At 40.2% G+C, this 19,234-nt stretch overlaps 1 protein-coding gene across 2 annotated transcripts in view; it reads left to right on the forward strand.

The window, feature by feature from the left end:
* LOC135502029 (sex peptide receptor-like) overlaps positions 1-19,234 on the forward strand; it is a 231,622-nt gene that overhangs the window by 143,286 nt on the left and 69,102 nt on the right. The window contains exon 3 of one of the 2 annotated variants that reach the window (XM_064794478.1): positions 9,113-9,945. The gene's annotated coding sequence lies outside the window, so the exon portion shown is untranslated. Of the gene's footprint in view, positions 1-9,112; positions 9,946-15,784; positions 15,820-19,234 lie in introns of those variants that run through there. The other variant, XM_064794479.1, reaches the window with a different exon arrangement.

Genomic DNA, 19,234 nt, shown 5'->3' on the forward strand with positions numbered 1-19,234 from the left:
CACATGATAGTCTATTAACACGCACGAATGCGGCCTGGTGTAGACGAACGGGTTTCTACTTCAATACTTATGATCACCCACCCTGATAGAGACATATGTCTGCTCTTGTCGGAGGGCTTCCAATCGATCAGTGATAAACACGTACGTACATGTCGATAAGCTGAAGACAGTGACATTGACAGTGATGAAACTTGACCAGCCTATTGCACAGTTAACTGGACAAAGACAGTATCTGTAGTCTCGGGATATAAAACATGTGTCTCAATCACCTGTTCTGTGAATCAATGTTGAATCCCTGTGACAGCGGAGATAGTCCCCCTGGAGTCATAGTCCGGTAGCATTGTATTTGAGCAATTAAGCAGCATGATCTATTGTACCGCCAACCCTAACCAAAACATTTAGCAATACGGGCTATTGTTACACGGACTATCAGCCCTAGGACTACTATCCCCGCCACACCATCAATAGAGGTGAATGTCCTCCTCCCGATATGATTTTCCGGCCGGAGATGACACTTTCTTTCAAATGATATTGAACAAATTAAAATGTTAATTCCGGAACTTGGAAGGTCGCTTGTGTCCGTATTGTACTGGGATTATCCTTGGTGAATTCAGGTCTTGATTAATTCTGCTGTTTGGAGAACAGGTGTCAGTCGAATTATCATGTTGGCCTTGGACTGTCGATAGTAAAGCAGTTGCAGAAATTCTAATTGTTCTGACGAGATAACATTTTCAAGGAATCCGAAAATTGGGCCTTCGACGAGGAAGCATTCATTTGCCGTTTTTCCACTATATGATTGTTTACCTATGACAAAGCCAAATCAAGAATGGGTTTTGGAAAAATGAAACATTAAAAACCATGTTAATTGTTATACTATAATAATAATAATAATAATAATAAATGAGTATCTTATAAAACGCTGTTCCATGGTAGTCCTTGCTCACAGCGCTCCCTCCCCAAAAGCTCTCACAAACGGCCATGTCTTTATAGCTCGTTTGAAGTGTTCAGTGTCCTCAGAGTCTCGAATATGGCATGGAAGAGTGTTCCATAACCGCGGTCCATAGCTTTTGAAACTGCGGTCACCAAATGACGCTTTGGTTCACGGAACCTCTAGTTCTATGAAGGAAGTGGACCGGGTCCTGCGAGGAGCAGGTTTTCTAGAACAAAGTACAAAGTTAAGTAAGACCTAGGCACAAACGTTACAATCTTAGAAACTAAGTAAACATAAATCCCTACGACGCCTCTTTGAGAAAAACGGCAAAAACCAGAAGTTGATATCTGATTCCCGACCTGTTCAGTTATTTTTTACCCCACATGACGTTGAATATATAACTTGACCTGCGCGGCAGTAAACATAGATAAAGGTTGTAAAACATAACGGCGGGTTATAGATTACTAGTAAAAGGTGTTATCTGTTGGATCAATTGAACCTAGCTTGCTATGGCTTCCATCGACCAGAGCCCGAGATAAAATGCCGGGTGTGCTGTTCAGCAGCTGCTGGCCATATTATTCAAGACTTTTATATAGAAGTGTCCAGTTGGAGATGCGCTGGTGTTAATTGGGAAAGAGAGTTGAGTGACTTTTTTCTTTTTGCTAACGCTTGTAACTTATACCAATGTGGAATGTTTACCAGTAAGATGCTTTTTCCGACTTCTTAATGGTTTCTCTTAACCTTTTCCGAATTTATCCGACTTTCCCCTTAAAGGTCGGGTTTCTAAAATTCCATTGAACAATACCAAGGGTTCCCAAAACAGGGCAATAAAAACCAAAGGCCTGTAATGAACGGGGTTAATGAGGTGTGAACCATACACTTCGAGTGACCCTGAGGCCCTTTTATTTCTTCACAGGTTTCTGGAAATCCGATTTTCAGGGAAAAGTCGGACTTTTGTCGGACAAATCAGGAAAAAGTTAGAACAAACGTGAAGAAGTCGGGGAAAAGGTATTGGTTTACATCAATAATGAACTCCCTTCCTAATTTCTCAGTTGAGGCCATTTGCGAGTCTTTTCAATATACAATACATTACGAAAGCTTGGAGAGACTTTTTACGAGTACATGTCAATAGCGTTGTTTGCCGTTACACATTAACATCCTATCTCTGGTATGTAAGTAAACATACTAAAACACCGAGTCCCAATTAGTGGGGTTACATTAACGTACCGAGTAGCTAACTAACATTGTGCAAACAACTCAAACATAATATACCAGACGATTTCTTTTGATGAAGCTTAGACAGACACTGACTGAACATGCTCTTAGCATTGTATTCACAATGATGTGCCAAGTTCTACTCCGCAGTGAATTTAGACTCGGCATTGCTCTGGTATTGAGATAAGTGCCTCCCCGTGGCTCTAAGAAAATAAAGTACTTAGGGGATTGACTGTCAAGAGACGAACTCCTTATATTATCTTAACAAGCCCAGCAGTGCTTTTATAGGTTCACGCCACGAAAATCCCCCACGACCACACTGGAATGAATTTGACACGACCCAACGGCGAAACGATGAATACCCGTACCGACCTAGTGGTCGGACGTAAACAGACCACGATCTTTTCGATGATTCGCGGGTGGGACACATGCTCTGTTTGCGAATAGATGAACATTGCGCGATTGGTTGTGGCTGTAATCCTTTCAGTTAGAGTGTTGAAACCTACGTCAGTATTCAAATATAATTTTGAAAAAAATCCGCAGTAGCTTTAACTATTAAAGTTTAGGTCAGATACTGAGGTATTTCACACGAATCGATTTAGGGAATAGTGGTGGGGTGATGCTGGTGGTTAAACAGATCAAAAGGCCTTGAGCAACATTTTTATATCAGCCCTGTCTTTACTTCTGTCAATCCTGAAGTAAAATGGTTGAAAAGAATCGAATGAAGTGAAGAGTTCCTTGAAGTTTCAGAAGAGACTATACGGTGTAGGTGAAGTCGACGGATCAATGTAATTCTTGCTATGCATGTTGAACCGCAATCTTAAGGTTACCCTTTGTTGCCTACATGAAAGTTTATGGCACGTAAGATAAATATTCACAATCATATCAATACGGCGTTGTGAAAGCCTAATTGATAATAGTATGACATCCCTTCGCTTACTGCACTTTGATGAATATCTAATTGCATTGTCATCATCATTTGTAACGAGACAAAAACGACTCCGTAGCAATATAATGATGAATCCGATTATGTGTAGGAGTTTAGCCAATTATTTTTACCCTTTCATGTATCAACGACATGAAATACGCACACTGGTTATGAAGTATGCATATCAAACAAAAGTCGGTTGCTAGTTAGACAGACATACTTAAGGTATTGTATTCATGAGCAGGGGGACATACTATTTTGTCCTATTCTCAGGCATAGAAGAATTATACATATCAAGGATTGCACTGTTAACCATATCTTGGACCGTTATTAGGCAAATGTATCATATCTGTTTCAGATGCTTTATTCAACGGTGCCGCTGTTGTGAACAACGGAACCGTGCCTTGAATTACATTGACGGTGATATACGGTTTGGCTGTACTTGCTATGTTTGCTATCGAAGCAAACTTACTCACTGTCAATATTAATATCGCTTGTTTCTCACTAGAAATGCCACCATTCTCATTGTATGTACTTTGGTCAAGGAGAATTGGCACTATTCGCCATTTACACCACTTAATATCAACGGACGCAATACTAACCCCTCATTGCCAAGAGTAAAGCCCACACAACAAAACGTAGAGTGTTATGACCACACGGTTCGCCTTGTTGCTGTAGGAATTGGTCGATTTATCTGCAAACTATCAACAATCAGAAGTAGCCCTGGACAAAATTCAATAACCTGCCTATAATTCATAAATCGAGAGCAAATACCCAGTCAAGAGAGCGTTGGACATCCGATATCGTTCCAGCTTTTTCTCATTGATAACGATGACAATACTTCGTATTTAAGAAAGTGTACTATCACCAGTAAAGAGGATTTTTACCACTGCTTAGCGGTTTTCTCATACTTTCCCTGATTTATCCGACAAAAGTCTGACAGTGTCAATTTTTCCCTGAAAAGTCGGATTTCTAAAATACCCGTGACAAATATTTTGGGAAGCCCTATTTTTTCACGGGTTTTCTAGAAAAGTCGGACAATGTCGGATTTTTGTCGGATAAATCAGGAAAAAGTTGGAGAAACTGTTGACAAGTCGGAAAAAGGTCTCCTACTAGTGTGTGCCGGTCAAGCCATTGAATTGATACTAAGTTTGGGCGTCTTAATGAAGGAAGCTGGCGTGTGCGGGCCCAGGAGTAAGACAATTTACTCTGCAGTTATTTCCCTCAACACAGAAGTGCACATAACTTGGATGGGGGCTCGTCTGAACGGGTTGTTCTGGTTGCGCCATGATACACTCATCATCAGCCATCTCTGGAACAGATTACACACTTGAGCAGAGCGAGACAATTTTGAAATAATTTGTGATGGAGTCCCGAGCGGAATTATTATCCTTACGAATTGACTACTGCTGAAAGAAAACGCCTTAACTCACTTCCCTGATGATCACGCCTACTTTTTGCTATGTTGCATCCTAGTTTTATCGTCTGTTTTAACAAGTTTTCCGAATTGAATAATTTGTGATCATTATTGCCTTTATTTAGTCCAGAATGTGTCATTGTGCAGCGCATTAGCTTACTCTGGTTCCTCGGATATCATATTTTAAGGCCGGAAATTGGTGCTTTTAATAACCGTGCTTATCCGATTGCAAGAAAAATAACAATTACAATGCTTTGAGAAGCGCATTACTTTCTATTTCGAGATGTACTGGTATGATTGCCTCCACTTCTTCTTCCTTCAAACAAAGCTCGGTTAGAATAATGGTTGAGAGCTTTGCTATGAATGGTTTAAGCAATAAGTTTCGTCAAGCATTTCGGATATTGTCTGTGTTCATGCCAGCACTCAGCGAAAGACTTAAGCACGGTCTAATTCGCTATTTCGCCTGTTGGTTAAGCCTGTCACTGTTCCATTCCACTGTGATTGCATGCACAATTATCGTAGCATTGTGCATTTCTGACGGGAGTGGGATTGCAGGTCAGGATATCCATCATAGCTTTTATCTGTCAGCTTATACAGATTGATCTTCTTGATGAAAGTCAATACAGCGAGTTTCCCTAGTCAAGAAAAAGATTTTTCGCGTAGTAGAGTATTTAGAGAGTGACATTTCCTCCTGAAATGATACACATTAGCACAGTCTAATTCACTATTTCATGTCCTTCTCACTGTCAATGAATGCACAATCCTTGCACTGTGGATTTTCTGACGGGCGTCGGATATAATGTCAGAACTGGGGATTCATCAAAGCGTTATATTTCAGCTTTATGTACTTGCATACAGATTCATTCAGAGTCCCTTTTAATGAAAGTTAATACAGCGTGCTTCCCTTGTCAAGAAAGATGTCAGTTTATTTTCGCGTCCAGGGTTTTAATGTTACTCCTTGGACGATGGTACAAATGCTAGATAGTTACAATAACATGGATATTACATTATGGAACCACAGGGAAAGTGATATTGAGAGGTTTACAGATTTTCTAAGGTTATTAGCTGAAAGCTAACCTTTTTCAAAAAACAATGACACTAATAACAAAGAATGTGACCCCATCAGACTGATCTCGTCGAGAACATTTCAACGAAAGGTCTTGTCAATCATCGGCAAATATAGAGTTTGGTTTACTTTTTGGCCTGGCCTTTGTGGCAAGAAATGGATAAACGAAGGGTATGAACGCTATGTGCGGTATGAAATATCTCATTGAATAATTCACTTTAGCAGCATAATCATCGGATCCCGTGACGCAGTTGGTGAATATTAATGCACCCAGTTTCGCTTGTGAGGAAGATGTCAGTTTTTCCGCATCACTAGACCATAGGGAAGGCGTTAATTTCTCGACCAAGCAACACGGTATTATGGGAATCAGTGAGGCGATGATACAGAGTTGCTTTTTCTGCATTCGTTGAATGAATGAATGGCTGATGGGATGGATATGCGAAATGAATGCCGCAGTGGTGAAACTGGATCACACCAAGTATAGCCTGATTCATACCTGATTATTCACTTCACAGCTTTGAGACATTTTGAATGTGAATGGTGTTGACGTTCGTTTATTTGCATAAGATGTTTGACTTGACCATTGGTCGAAGCCTATTGACCATTATTATGCTATGTGAGATTAAAATGAGATGTGATAATAAATGATAGACAAGAAATCTGGATCTTGCGAATGGCTCAACCGAGGTACAGAACGAAGCTCCAGTGCATTAAAGACATGAGGGATAGTTATTTAAATGACAGTTTTTATCCTGCCAATATGACATTATACCAACTACGGCTGCATGAACCTGAAAGAAATATGATGTCATTTCTTTGTCGAGGCATCTGTAAAAACAACATATCGGCACTTGGAACTATGGGAACTAGGACTATCCAGTCATTTATCATATTTGGCTTGTGATTTGATAGGACAGTTTGTTGATTATTGGAAGGAGCCAAACCATGCACAAATTTCACCGCTTTTGTTGACACATTTAGCATTGGCACGTTGGATTTCGCTGGACTCGGAAAGCTTCACAAAAAGATGGTCACTTGGTGGATGAAACAAACATGCTCCAGTATTTGGCTAAGCACTGCCATAGGAGGCATCAGAACCATTGCACTTCCCAACGTGTAGGTTGTTTCCGTAAGCACACGTTCATGAAGATTGAAATGAATCAACTCGGCGATCACTTTACGTCGCGTTTCGTAAGTTGTTATTGCAGTGGATGCCTTGGAACACTGGTGATAACGGGATTACTGAACACATCAAGATCGTCGAAGACAGTGAAATCGCTCAATTTTTGTATGCCTGGTATCTTTATCTTAACAAACAAGCGGAAAATAGAAGAGTGGATATCTATTCCCTTGGAGATATGCTAACTCGGTTTAACCAGGTGAATGGTGTCCGAATGCTCTGATGAATGATATCCCCGTTCCGTTTTACGATAGGTGATATCGCTTTATCGCGCTACAAGATGCCTCATCAAATGACAAGCTTCTTCACTTGCTATTCGCAAAAGTGAAGCGCTTTAGACTACATATACAAGTTGAAGTTTGGCTATAGAGTCTGATATCAGCTGTGGTAGAATTTATTATGCTGCTTCAAAGTCTACATCATATCACTGCACTTATATGGTCTGCTTGGTTTGAATGGGAATCGTCATCATGGTAAACACTCTAGTTGTTTATTCGGAGACGGACCTACCATACCAATCCGTTAGCAACGCAAATTGGTAAATACCGTCGACGTGGTCAAAGATAAGGTGACATTTACTCTTTCGAAGAAACGGCTACGTGGTGTCATTGACTGCTTGGGATAACCAGATAGCCGTATCTCCGTCTACTCCAGGCTGAAATAGGAGAGAAGAAACGCAGCTTTGATGGGCGTAATTTATAAATGGCGTTAAGAGTAAAACCGTGTGGTATGGCATTACGTGACTCATTGACCTCATCGAATAACCGGAGAGCCCTGACTCCATACCAACCAGCACAAAAGTCATTTTCAGGACTGTACCAAAATGAAAGCAACATATTGAGAGAATTTGTAAAGTTCGGGTTCGGAGATTTTCTGCAAGATAATAGTGATATTGATATCAATAATACTATGTACATTAACGAATAAATAACAACAAAATGAAGGGAGAAAAAATGAGAAAACGTGGTGGATTCACGGGTATTCGAACCCGTGACAATCAGATCGAAAGTCCAGCATTCTAACCATTGAACCACCAGGGCTTTCATGTTAGTGTGGAGATCTTCGTCGCGTCTCATAGTCAGGCTATAGCGATCTGAACCTTGTGTGAAAGAGAGCGAATTTTTATTTCACACAAGGTTCATATCGCCATGTTGAATACTTCGAGAATGTTTTGTGTGTTACGCCGCTGCTCTTCCCGTATTGGCATCATTCCGTTTTTTGGAAATAATTTACATTTCCGAAATATTCAATATTTAACCATGTTCGATGTTCATCCATGACCGGACCCATGGTCAGCATTAAGATTTCTCAGTGATTACCGTTCCCCCATCCGCCACTTAACTGATTTTCATCGACTTATCTCATGATATAAACCGCAAGTTGTCTCCAAATACTTCAGATATCCGCCAAATTGGATGAAGACTTTATATTTTGTGTTTATAACGTGTATTGAACGTGTACTAACTGGAGAAGTAGCATGATTTATGATCTTGAAAGATCGGTTCCTGAGTGCCAAATGAATGTCGATTTATTGCAATTCAGGATGTGGTTTTTAGAAATTAAGGTTTTTAAAATTTCATCTGATTCGATATTGCTGCTAACCACGAGTTCGCTGTGCCTATTCATGTGTGGCTTGTAAAGGAATAGATGTCTCCTACTCAAAAGTGGTTGTTGACAGTTGTGTGTTTTCAAATACTTGTATCAAAGCTTCTCTCGACCACTGTCATCATCATAGGTCTTCACGTGAAGGCATTAGAGACGACCTCGAGATGCAGCTTATCCTTCTCTCACCTCAGGTTGATTTGAGGAACAAAGCGGTAGTCTAAGAGCAAAGCGGTAGTCTAAACCAGGGTTTGAATATACCCTTGGTTTGTCAGTAGTATGCGACCGGCCGGTAACTCAAGTGACTGGAAAAACCGCGGAGCATCTTAGCGGAGATTCTGCAAACGGCTGCCTTCATGTGGTTTCTCCAGCTGCGAAAACAATCATCCTATTTTCAAATTTCCCAGGTGATGCCACATAAGTACCGCAGTCAACACTCTTTTTCGTCCATTTGAACGCACACGCATACACCAATGGGATTATGAGTCCTTGGCTCGCAAACAACTTCAAACGATAACAAAAAAGTGGTTTCGTTATACCTTTATATTTGCGGTTCTCTACTAAGAACCGAGCAGCCTCATGTAGCACGTTCTAATTAATATCAGGTCACGTTTTATTTTCGTTCGAAACTGAAGTACAAATACTCAGAGCGAATATGTTTCATTGTCTGTGCAGCTGTGGTTTGTATCATGTGTGCAGTTGTGATATAATAGTCAGTTAATAACGCCGTGTTGTTGATGATTATTTGCTCATGTTTCTTTTTATCCCGGCAGGTTTCCTGTAGACGACGGTCTTGTCTATGACAACTCAACGCTTCGAGAGGAGAGACAGTCTGCCATGGACAGTTTGCTGAAGAAGGCCAGACTCAACAATCTCACGTTCTTCGTTTAATTGGAAATCTAAAGAGGGTTGTCGCTGGTAATTAAACACTGTTAGGAATCTAAGACACACATGACACGGCTTGGGAGGAGGCTGAGTAATTTGCTCCTTAATGAGGTCACAGTGGTAGGAGTCTTGATTTGAAATTGGCAGTGCATGAAATTTCATCTTGCCGTGTGGAGCCTACGCTAGCATCATCCTACAATTTAAATGGTCATCATAGATATAACTTATATTGTTATCGAACTGTTGAGTGAATTGATGATTGATGAGCAATGTCATGGTATATGGTATAAAGTGAAGAGAAGACAAGAAATCGACCAAAATACAACATAGATTATAAATTAAGCGTGTTGGATTTCGGGTTGAGTTAAGCAAGATCGATAAAAAAACGCACTCACCATTGCGTAGAGCTTTAAGTCTTGTAAATACAGTCTATCGAAACGTCTTCTGTCTGTATTCATTCAAAGTCCAGACGCATTTTATTTAGCTGAATTGCACTCGAGAAGAATATTCAGCATCTACTTCTCTAATGAATTGACAAGAGTATTGACAATCGCCAAGAAATGCACCGCCGCAACATACTCAAAGCCGCTCGAGAATAATGGACAGAGGATTATCCTAACTGATACCATCTCTTCACATTGCATATCAACGCAAATGGTCAGGGATTACTAGGTTCTGCGGTGCCTGCGGTTAAAGAATCCTCAGCTATACGCTTTCTCTGGTAAGTCTCCCTTTCTCGCTCACTGAAGCACTTTTAAGTTTTCTTCTGTATTAAGAGTCTGTTTTTGTTCTGTTTTATGTTTTATTCTTCTGCTTTTGAGTATTCCAAGGTTTACTGCAATAATTTAATATTGACGGGTGTTATAACCGCACCACGGTTGTACTTTTATGATCACTGTCTAAAAGTGGCTCTCATGGTGTCTCACCACTCGCTTGAGAGTCTCAACGATTCCATTGTTCACCACAAAAAATAGTATTGAGATATTCCGCCTTACTTGGGTTACCATGAATGTTTTCTGAGTTGTCAATGCTAGTCGTTGGATCGAGCGAGCTAAGTTTTTCTTTTTGTTGATGAGATCTTGTGAGGAGAGTTTGCCACGCTTTATATAGAAACTGATAGTCATTCATGTCTTTCGAAAACTTGATGTACAAAATTGGCGCTCCTGGTCTCCCATTAAGTTCTAAATGTATCAGGTCCATCTCGTTGATGATTACCTGTTGTCATGTACATTACCTCAATATAAAGTCCTTGTTGCTGAAACGAGAAAATACCCTGAACATCGATACCTCAAAGTTTGTTAGATGCCATAACGCTGTTGGTCACTGGATCCCGATTCTGAAACCCAAGGTGATCTCAATTGTTCTCAACTGACCGTTTCTATTTGACCCACTGAATAGAATCGAACGACATTTGTGTCAACTTGCAGAGACGCAGTGTCCTCGTCTTATTAGATGTTTATAATTACACGCATCCAGGGTCCTCATCAAAGCTCCTCCGTCCATCAGGATATTAGCAATTTGGCCAGAGGATGTGCCCTCCTGCACTTCCAAGGTACCGGCTCAACGTGGTTGTCCGGTTGGAAATATTGGGTATGGCCATGATATTATTCATTTATACGACCCCTGCTGAGACGTATTCATCTTCACGACCAGTCCAGCAATCGATGGCAGTAATTGAATATATTGATGACGGTTAGATATCCAATTAAGCTGCTGACCAAACGATGCAAGAAACCTGCGGAGTGAAACGCTTGCTCGACCTCGTCAGGGAGCCAGATATACGCATCACATGATTCTAGTATTGAGACAGTTTGTTCTTGCTAAAGGGTTTAAACGGTCCAAACGTGCCTTCTAAATAATGATTGGCATGTAATTATCACTAGATTACTGTTGTGGATGTAGAGTGTGTAGACGATGAATATGTATGATTATCAGCCTGAAAGTGTGTCGGAGACAGCGTGGCTGTATTATTCTGTCAAAATACTAGGAGACATCTTTTCGGCGCCAGTTAATCTGCCTCCGCCAACAACCCGTCGAGAAGTCAAAGAAATATTGTTTGATGGTGAACCCTTAGATCTGTCTTGGGGAACAACTGCAACTTTTGTATTTGTTGTCATAGGCAGACCGTCTTTACTGGATCGGACGTTACGTGACGGCTGTAATTGGACTAAGAGGCAGTGAGTATCATGAGTAATGTCCAAAGGGTTATTTTATTTGGAAGTGGTTAATATAAAGTAGAGGCACGATATTTCGATATCTAACCTGCGTGGCAGTGAAAGGTGAGTATCGTGCATGTGCGTGACAGTGATCGGTGTTCTTCTGAAGACGCACTGCCTCAGGGGCCGGTCTCAATTCGTCCCCTCCCTGATGGATCCATGTCACAGCTTTAAAGGCGAGGGCATGGGTTTAAAAAAAAAAAAAAAAAAAAAAGTTTAGTTCTAACTCCATGTAACCTTCAGTAGATTAGCAAATATCGTTTTGTAAAGCATAAATAACTAGGTTAACTTAATGTCAATATGAAAAAAGGGTAAACAGCGAGTCAGTTATTAACGCAGCCAGAAAACCTCGTGGTTTAGGAAGTTCATACCCTCTGGCACCACACCAACAACTTGACAAACTTCCAACACATTCATCGACCGTTGGCATCTCACACTCTACTAATGGAATAAACACTAAACGCTATTGGATTTCAGTATTGGTTGGAATCGAAACTGATCCCATGGGACAGTAATATAATTGGATTTCATATTGACTTCTGCTTGGATTGGTGCTGAGATGCAATGTTTTATTTTCAATTTTTCTACTGCTTCAATTCCTTCGACCGTTGTTGGGGTATGGTTAACATGTAATTGCAGTCTGACAGAAACCCTGTACACTCGTGTCTCCCAGTACACGCCTCTTTTCAAATGAACACTTTTCAACGGCTGATTTAGGAATGATTCTATGATTTTCAGCATACATTCCGTTTAGTCTGTCAATTCTGTCAGTTCACTGGTAGAGGCCGAGGTGCCTATCTTATCACTAACCTAATGACAAGGGTGATAAGACCATACTACTTTCGTCGGTAGAACTCACTCAGGATCTTGATATGCATGGTCTGATTGCTTCATCAGATAAACATACAGACCTACCTTCTATGTTTTCTGATGGCTGATTTATTGCTCGACGAGTCTATCTCTTTTGTGGTTCTCCCCTAGGAGTTTGCAATCTCCTTGCTGATGAGACTGTGATACCGCAGTTAATAGGGTTATGAAGACACCTCAAGTGCAAGCTAAGTTAGAATGAGAAACAACTTTCTTTTGATAACAGTACACTCGTGTTATATCTTATATGCAGGTCATTTTCCGATTCAGTGGATATCTTCGTTATTACTCCCATATTGTAGCAAGGAATGTTCTCTGTTGACATCAACTCGTAATGACGTGTCATTACCGTATGTTTTACCATCGCCTGTTCGGCTCTAGAACCTATTTATTCTGTTTGTATGGATAGAATTATTGCCAGGTCAAAGTTGTCATCTATTTCGTTGTTGTGGCATTTGCATTTGTAACCTCGCAAAGGCCACGACATTTACCTCTGTTTCTATGACAAAGGAAAACAGTAAAAATATAATCGGTTTGTTGATACGTCGGGTCGTTTGTTGTGTATTGGTGGTGACCTTATAACTTCTAAACCTTGTTCAAAATAAAATTACAGCAAAAATGATAATAGTGTAGGATGCTATACTGATTGTGCCGTCATCTTCGATGTGATGTCGGCAACATCAATGCATTACCATGTTTATAGTACCTAGTTAGTCGGTCATTTCGCCACCCCATGACAGAGCTTCGCCGTTGGAGCCGGTGATAACGAAATATGCAAGTTGGAATTGAAAAGATAATTTGGCATAACAGGAAAGCATTGCTTTAATACAGAAGCCATTTATTTTCTGTATCGTAGATGAAATTGTGTTACTCCTTTGAACTGAATAACGATTGACGTATTTCCTATAATCTTACTTTCAGGGCTATATCAACCCGATACCAAAGGTCTAGCAGCCTGGGGTAAAATCTGATTAAACACGACGTTTGTGTGGTTGAGCAGTAGTTAAAGGGGTTTGAAAGCTTCTATCATATATCACCTTTTAACAAAGAATGTATGTACGAGTTTGACATTCACCTATGGTACATTTTTGCGATAATTGAACGGGTTATTTGAGAAGTGTTTTTCCACCAAACGTTGGTTTCGTTTATTGATTTATGCTCTTGTTTTATGAGGTTCGAGTTTCTCCAAAGCAACAATTCCGCGGTTGTACTGCATACCACCACTGCGGTGGTTGTCATGTTGTCAGAGAGAAAGCAATAACAGAGCTAGAAGTGTTGATGAAGTACCTTAGGGTTGCATCCTAGAACTCTAAGTACTCAACTATGCTCACTGTTGCTTCCCTGTCTCGCTTATTTCAAACATATATCCAACTGTTAGTAATAACTAGCATACACGATGAACAATCATCAATATTGGTCCTCATTTAAACCCTTCTTCACGCTTCATAGCGGCCAAATTAGATGTCCCGGTTGAGTAGATGTAAATGCCCCCGCATTGGGGAGAAAGACTAGCTCGTGTATATATACATGTACAAGGTAACATGAATGTGCAACAATGGCTTCACGCGTCTGAAGATGGTAGTGTACACCTGTCAGCCGTCAAGGCATCCTTACACTGCCTCACTCAGCTCTCTCGGAATCAATAAACGCTGCCGTGTTCCACACGGGATATTAAAACCCAATTACACTTTTATGACAGCGGCGATGTTTGAGCCGTTGGAAAAAAAATCCGCACGTTACAAGATGTTTGAAACACTACAAGACGATAAAGGCTTCTGCCTAAGGAAGGAGGTTCTCATTCATGAGAATTATAAAGAGCATCGTGATACTTCAATGGAGATGTGATTAGATGGCATTAGTTCGAAGTTTTGCAACTTGCTACTTCAGAAGATCATGGGAATGATGCGTTTATGTACACTACAAATCGTGTGTGAATGCTCGTCTGTATTATTGTTAACTGACGTCGTATCCAGCACTATATCGTGTATGATAATGGATAGGTCCAGTCTCTACCGTTTATATGTTGACATTGATCGTTTATGGGATTGTATGATTGGTGCAGTGAAGTTCAAACCACTCCGCGATGAAACAGATGTTCCTTTTTCCTAATCATTAGTGGAATGTCCCATAAAAGGCCTTCAGGAAGAAGGCACTCTAAAACACGTTTTTACCCACGCAGAATCCACAATGCTGAAGAGGCATTGTGGAGACCACTGTACTGATAATCGGTTGTTGCTTCGATAGCATTTCAATCAAGGTTGGCCCGGGATCAAATTGGTGATCATTCATATCGACTCAGGCAACCATTTGATATTATTTCTTCTTTGACCAAATGTCAATGGCCAAACATCCCGTCACGCAGAGATGCCAGAAGCAAAGTAAGACGAATGTTAGATGGAAATCCGTGCTCACCGATATACAACATTGATACAATTTCGATACAGGTTGTCCAAACAGCTCCATCGGATCATCTCTAATACATGATTGATCTATAGTTCATTTTTGATAGGTCACGTCCTTATTCCTTCACCTCGGCCGAAGTTGGCCATGGATCGTATATTGGTTATCATTCACAGGAAGAGTTACACCTCCCAACCGTTTCTCTCAATAACCAATTGTCACTGACCAAACTTGCTGTGATAGATCTGTCGAACGATCCAAGATGACTAACTATTATTGTATAAATAGAAATTCCCGTTTGCCCATTAATGCAATTCAATATAATATGGTTTTGGGTGATGATAGTCTTAATGAGATACCTGGTTACCGATATGTAACCTCGGTACAAATGGAGTTCAATACAAGATGGCCTCTGGCGATACACTGTTTGTAACTTCTTTCATTGACCAACTGTCACTAGAAAAAATGCTATGATATGATATATGATTTAGACGTGATACCAAGATGATGGTCTTCTAGGAGTTCAATAAGCTGGCCTTGGGTCATGAATGATCATCATTCAACTTGCATTGTGTGGAACTTCTTTTATTGACCAACTGACAGTTGCAAAACATGCAATAACAGATGAACAAGGCAATTAAATAAGCAAATGAATGCAATAAACATAGTCCATGGTTTCGTATGAATGGACACATAAGAAAGATTCTGCACAGCTTAACATGGTGAGCGTAGCTGTATTTAGTTGGCTCTGTGGTCTTATTGTTTCGGCTGATCCATCCGCCAGATGGCCGCGTGCAACTCGACAAATAACATAAGCATAAATGAATCTTGTATCGTTGAAGGATACAAGGCTTAGTTCAGGTATTCCAATGCCGTTTCAAATCGATGGTGATCATTGTCATTAACTCAATAAAGTCCACTAGTTGTCCTAGCCATGCTGTGCTTAATTAATCCAGGGAGATGAGACATTTGGATTCATTTACGAGGTTTAAAGCCGTGGCTTCTTCATACACCGAATGATAAAGCAATTATTCGATAAAGAATTCAGCTTGAATATGTTTTGAATACCTATATCAAACGGCACGCTTTGTATCGTGAAATCTTATCAACAGGTAGGTGCGAACCATTTCATGTAATAACCTTGCTCAGGTCTCGTCCGTTTGAAATCAATGTCAGCCTATAATATTGGATCGCTCTGGGCATGTCAATAACCGATGGATCGCTCTGAGCATGTCAATACCCGATTTAAAATGTTTGCAAATTTTAATGATTCGATGATGATGAGCTGGAGGCCACTCTCAGCTACATCTGACGGTGCGTGCCTTTATAAGCAAAGTTATAATAAATACGTACATTTATGTGTTCTATTTACTGTGAAGTAGGTACTCCTAACATTCTTGTTTTTATTTCAGGGTAGTAGTATAAACTCGAGGCCATCCCTTGACGTATTTGCCATTGTTCAATCGAAATTCGTATTGATTGTCCGACGTGCTTGATAATACCCTCAATGTACATTGTCGTTAAAACCACAGTTGCAATAGTTACGCCAATTATAATTTCGTGTTTGAAATTAAAGATTCTGTTTTGCTGCTTTGCGTTTGGTGTGTGAAGTTGTAGATTCCATGTGAAGTTGCATGGTTATCAGCCATGCAACTGTCCTGTAAAATCTGTATTGAGAGCTTGAAGTTGCGTTTGGTGTGTGAAGTTGTAGATTCCATGTGAAGGTGCATGGTTATCAGCCATGCAACTGTCCTGTAAAATCTGTATTGAGAGCTTGAAGTTGCGTTTGGTGTGTGAAGTTGTAGATTCCATGTGAAGGTGCATGGTTATCAGCCATGCAACTGTCCTGTAAAATCTGTATTGAGAGCTTGAAGTTGCGTTTGGTGTGTGAAGTTGTAGATTCCATGTGAAGGTGCATGGTTATCAGCCATGCAACTGTCCTGTAAAATCTGCATTGAGAGGTTGAAGTTGCGTTTGGTGTGTGAAGTTGTAGATTCCATGTGAGGTGCATGGTTATCAGCCATGCAACTGTCCTGTAAAATCTGCATTGAGAGGTTGAAGTTTTGTTTGGTGTGTGAAGTTGTAGATTCCATGTGAAGTTGCATGGTTATCAGCCATTTAACTGTCCTGTAAAATCTGTATTGAGAGCTTGAAGTTGCGTTTGGTGTGTGAAGTTGTAGATTCCATGTGAAGGTGCATGGTTATCAGCCATGCAACTGTCCTGTAAAATCTGCATTGAGAGGTTGAAGTTGCGTTTGGTGTTTGAAGTTGTAGATTCCATGTGAAGGTGCATGGTTATCATCCATGCAACTGTCCTGTAAAATCTGCATTGAGAGCTTGAAGTTGCATTTGGTGTGTGAAGTTGTAGATTCCATGTGAAGGTGCATGGTTATCAGCCATGCAACTGTCCTGTAAAATCTGTATTGAGAGCTTGAAGTTGCGTTTGGTGTGTGAAGTTGTAGATTCCATGTGAAGGTGCATGGTTATCAGCCATGCAACTGTCCTGTAAAATCTGTATTGAGAGGTTGAAGTTGCGTTTGGTGTGTGAAGTTGTAGATTCCATGTGAAGGTGCATGGTTATCAGCCATGCAACTGTCCTGTAAAATCTGCATTGAGAGGTTGAAGTTTTGTTTGGTGTTTGAAGTTGTAGATTCCATGTGAGGTGCATGGTTATCAGCCATGCAACTGTCCTGTAAAATCTGTATTGAGAGCTTGAAGTTGCGTTTGGTGTGTGAAGTTGTAGATTCCATGTGAGGTGCATGGTTATCAGCCATGCAACTGTCCTGTAAAATCTGTATTGAGAGCTTGAAGTTGCGTTTGGTGTGTGACGTTGTAGATTCCATGTGAGGTGCATGGTTATCAGCCATGCAACTGTCCTGTAAAATCTGTATTGAGAGCTCGAAGTTGCGTTTGCTGTGAGAATTGCAAACGTGATAACAATGAACAGTAAGCAGCATGAACAAAATCGTGTTGTCGTCAGAAGAACTTTCCAGTGCTCATAGTCATTATGTAGTTATGGAAATGGCAAGTTGGATGCACTTTTAGAATGAAAACTTCTTTGAAATAGATTTCATTTTCAATGCAACGATACTCAAAGATTGAACCGCTTTGGCTTCTAATTTCATTTCTGTTTGATTCGACTCGCGGAATCACCCAAAGGTATGCCATATCTTTTCCGTAACTGACTACAGATGCACGATGCGCAGCTTCAAATCGCAATAATAAGAAAAACTGCACTCAATAAAATTGCCTGTAGTTCTGAAATGTAATAAGCCACATCCAGCGAACATGAAAGGCCCGTGTGCCGTTACATTTTCATTCATTTCCTTTGGGCTTCCGAGCACAACCAGACTAAGGGAATAGAATTTGAAAACAAACAGTTAGGGAATAGAATTTCTTTCTCCAAAGATGTTGTTCTATTTTGCAAGAAAATCTATCATGAAATTATCGATGTATCATGAAAATATATATCGATATATCATTGATTGTTCATTATTGATCGGCACGCTGTATGTTCTGACATAATGATGTCTTTAAGACCCGTGTTCCCTTGCAAATGTGTGTGCTGTAGGAAGACCTCTTTTGGTCTCGACAATGCATTCTTGTCTTCAATTAGCTACATTCACTGCATTGTAGAATGGAAAAGGACTGCACGGGAACTAACCAAAGCAGACCTTAATCAATATCGTGGTTTCCATCTTCAACCGATATTACCCAACATGAAAGTGTGAAGGTTGGAATGGAATACGTGGCACGATTTACCCCTGAATTAGAATAATGAAGTACAGCAGAAAAAGAAATCCAATCGGAACTATTTTGAGCCCCTGGCTGCCAGCCTGGCACCAACGTAGTTTTCTTTTAATTTTAAAGCTTGAGTTGTCATTTCCACAACAAGTTTTGCTATTGATTCAACGCGTGTATCGGGTCAATTTTTATAAGCGTGATTAAAATTTAGTTTTGATTTAATTGGAGATTCAAAGTCAACTTAGGTTATCTCAAATGCCTTACTAAAATGAAGCTGTCAGCTCTCGACACGTAATCGTGACTTTACAGATAAGACTTTGGAGACAAGAGGACGTTGTAGAAACGTAATGACTACCAGATCGTGTCGAAATAAGGAGTACTTTCGTAAAAAGGCAATTCTAATGTCAGATGTGACTTGTTTATTGATCACTGCTGGGTTAATTGGAATGATTATGACTTTTTTCGCTTACCGTTGACAGTTTGCGATGAGTTGATTTTTCGTTATAGATATGAATTGAAGGAGAGATAATCAGTTGAGTATACCTTTTGTCTATTTCATTTAGATAAACCACTCTCCGTGGCTAAATGCACTATACTCCTTCCCTGGTAAGATTCTAAAACTTAAGTTCTTAAACCAAGTAAACATGCTTAATTGGGACCAGTTTGTACCGGATAGTCTACACTTCGTTCGCCTACACATTGCATTGTGCTTTCTAAGCCGTTCTCTACTGTTCGTAACTTGCTGGAGTTTCTTGAAATTCTTGATTCATCATTCATTGTCAC

This window comes from Lineus longissimus, chromosome 18 (assembly GCF_910592395.1).
Source record: "Lineus longissimus chromosome 18, tnLinLong1.2, whole genome shotgun sequence".
In the NCBI taxonomy this organism is placed as follows: domain Eukaryota; kingdom Metazoa; phylum Nemertea; class Pilidiophora; order Heteronemertea; family Lineidae; genus Lineus; species Lineus longissimus.